The sequence below is a fragment of the Haplochromis burtoni genome, unplaced genomic scaffold (genome assembly GCF_018398535.1).
Source record: "Haplochromis burtoni strain Fernald_Lab_line unplaced genomic scaffold, NCSU_Asbu1 Contig_78, whole genome shotgun sequence".
NCBI lineage: Eukaryota > Metazoa > Chordata > Actinopteri > Cichliformes > Cichlidae > Haplochromis > Haplochromis burtoni.
In genome coordinates, this window is record NW_024582439.1 from 1,118,445 (window position 1) to 1,118,762 (window position 318).

A 318-nucleotide genomic window follows, 5' to 3' on the forward strand; every position below is an offset into this window, starting at 1 on the left:
TCGTTTAAGCTCCCATACCCCTCACTTTGAGCCCGGGATGTCAAACTAATTTTACATGGTGGGCCACATACTGCCCAAATTGGTTTGAAGTGTGCCTGACCAGCAAAACTCCCCTCTCAATCAGTGTGAAGATGTTTAACTACACCTTTAATCCCATTTAATCTAAGAAAAACAAGTGTCAACAGTACATCACAGAGTTTCTACACGATGAAGACATTTTGCAGTAAGTGAATGAAATCTGTCAGCATAAATAAATAAATATGTAAAATTACAGAATAAACATATTTTATTCATTCAAATCATAGAAACCTTTATAGG